We start from the raw sequence: 2,500 nt of genomic DNA, 5'->3' as shown, positions 1-2,500 counted from the left end.
TGCCCTTCTTGGGTGACCAGTGAAGCTATATTTAAAACCACATTGATTTGTACGGTTATTGCTACAAACTGCGTGTGGGTGTTTTTCTTTTTCGCTGCCAACGATGGGTTATCGCAACCGCGATCGGTTCTGCTGCTACGCTAGACGCGTGCTTGCCAACGGTTGGCTCTATACGCGACCCGCGACGCGTGGTCGGCACATTCAAGCAGTCAATTGCAAACCGTTCCAAGAAAAAGGATGTACTCCACTTGCCACCTAGTTCGACGATTGTACTTTCTGACCCTCGAGGAAGCGCCGCCATCCCACGTTTTCTATAATACGATAAGATTCAGAGCGACCGCGACCACTTGTCTTTGTCAATATCTCGGAAACGCTTTCTTTGTTTTCTTTTTTTTTTTTTAAATCCAGATACTCAGACGCGCCCGTGTTCACGCGCACTTGTTCTCTCCGATAAGCAGGGAAGCTCGGTTGGGGTGGTGTCGGGCCTTGCGCATGCGCTGCTGAGCTCGTCGCTTCGCCGGCCGGTCGATGCTGGCGCGGTACTGGTAATGAACTTCGACGTGCATGGTGAAACGTCACTTTGTATTGCCACTGTAGACTAGCAATGCAATGTGTTTGCGAGCGATTGGATAAATGAGAAAGCGTGCACTGTCTACAGTTCATGCCCCTCTAGAGTAGTGGAAATGTTGCTCCAAGTGTTAGGTTTGTAATTTGCGCCTACGAACATGAACTAAACAAAGAAAATGGTCTGCAGCCGCCTTCGCTTCATAAAATTCCCGTACGAAGAAATTTCCGTGCGCGAATGAGAGAGCAAAAGAGAGAAACCATGTTAAGAAGAATGGCTGCCTTTTACGTGATCTCGCGCATGAAACCAGACGATAGATTAATTTTAGCCGTTCATTTTGATTTGCCGAATGTAAACCGGAACACTTTCTCCACGCGGTCTTCAGATTTGAATGGCAATCAATCACATCCTTTCTTTTTTTTTTTTTTTCTGTTTCTTTCTATCTGGAACCGAAAGAATTCAGAACGCCATTTCAATCTTAGATTCGATTAGATATCGCGACTGGTATGCTGAAATATCACGCCTTATCTGGTGTTAACCTTCTTGATCACGGCAATAAAAAATCGCCAGTTCCCGAACTTTAATCGCGCCGAAGATGAACCGATATGCTGGATTCTTATTGTCATGATTTTATAGAAAGCGCTGGTTCTATGGCTAGCTTTGAGGAAAAGAAAAACATCGTTCAGGAATGTATAACTCTAAACAACTAAAAAAAAAATCTGCCGGCAATTGGTACTACAACGAGAGTACTGAGAATACTGGAAAAGATGAAATCCAATCATGCTGAACTGAACTGAGATTATTTCATCAAGACATGCCCCGAAAAACGTGGCCACTTTCAATGATAATTTCAAATGTGATTTCTTTCTTTTTTTTTTTTCTTTCTTTTTTTTTTTTACGACGGATAATAATTATCTTTCCAATGGCGGATGTGAAAATTTCAGAGCACGTCATTTTCGAAATCCCAAGGCCCCGGACGCATTCTCTCTTCTTTAAGTATTTTGGTGGTGCACACGGAGGAAAATTTCGCGCACGTAATTTATAAACTAGTAGTTGATTTTCTAGAAGAACACAAAGTGCTGACAAACGGCCAACCAGGACACAATTAAATTGGTATTACGCACGGTTTCGAAGCCGCGGTAACAAAAGGGTAACAAAGGGACGTTCATTTCGTGGTGTCGATTTCACGTCTCTCACAATAAAAAAAAAAAATAATAATAATAAAAACTACTGCATAAAATAGGTTTTCCCAAACTGGATGGTTTCGATCAGCTTTTGAACAGCCCTTCCTTAAATTGAGTTGGCGTTGATTGAGCAGGTGCGGGCCTCTGCTGTTTTGGATTTTTGTAAATGGCATCAGTACTGGACAGTCCGTTCACTTGAGGATCAAAGGAGAAACCCCCCAAAAAAATATCATATCGTGGTGAGAGACGTGGCAGATGAGTACAATTATCGGCAGAAAAAAAAAAAGGAAAACCGCCTCGTACTCAGAAGCCGCTCCTCTCACGTGTGAAGCTTCAAACAAATTGTTTTTCTTGAGACGCTCTATAAAGTTATACACAGCTCCTTAAATGCAGCACCCGCACACAAAGCCAAACGTTCCAAGCTGGAAAGAAAGCATGAAATTCGCGGTGCCCGTTTCCTGTGAAACAACGGGCAACAATACGCCAAGTCCGCTACCACGTCAGCCGGGGCGGCCACACCCCGCCCGCGCTTAAGCCACATATGGCGACTGAAAATGCTCGCCGCTCAAGCTGCGCGCGGCAAAGTCCGCAACCACGTCAGCCGGGGCGGCCACGGAGAGCGCCGAACGCCCGCGCTTAAGCCTGAAAATGCTCGGCGCTTACGCCAGGTAGCGAGAAAAAATGCTCGGCGCTTAAGCCACGCGGGGACTAAAAACTGAAGCCACGGGATTGTTGCTGAAATTGTATGCAT

Source organism: Dermacentor andersoni, unplaced genomic scaffold (assembly GCF_023375885.2).
Source record: "Dermacentor andersoni unplaced genomic scaffold, qqDerAnde1_hic_scaffold ctg00000833.1, whole genome shotgun sequence".
Taxonomy (NCBI): domain Eukaryota; kingdom Metazoa; phylum Arthropoda; class Arachnida; order Ixodida; family Ixodidae; genus Dermacentor; species Dermacentor andersoni.
Note: the sequence above shows the minus strand (reverse complement) of the source record.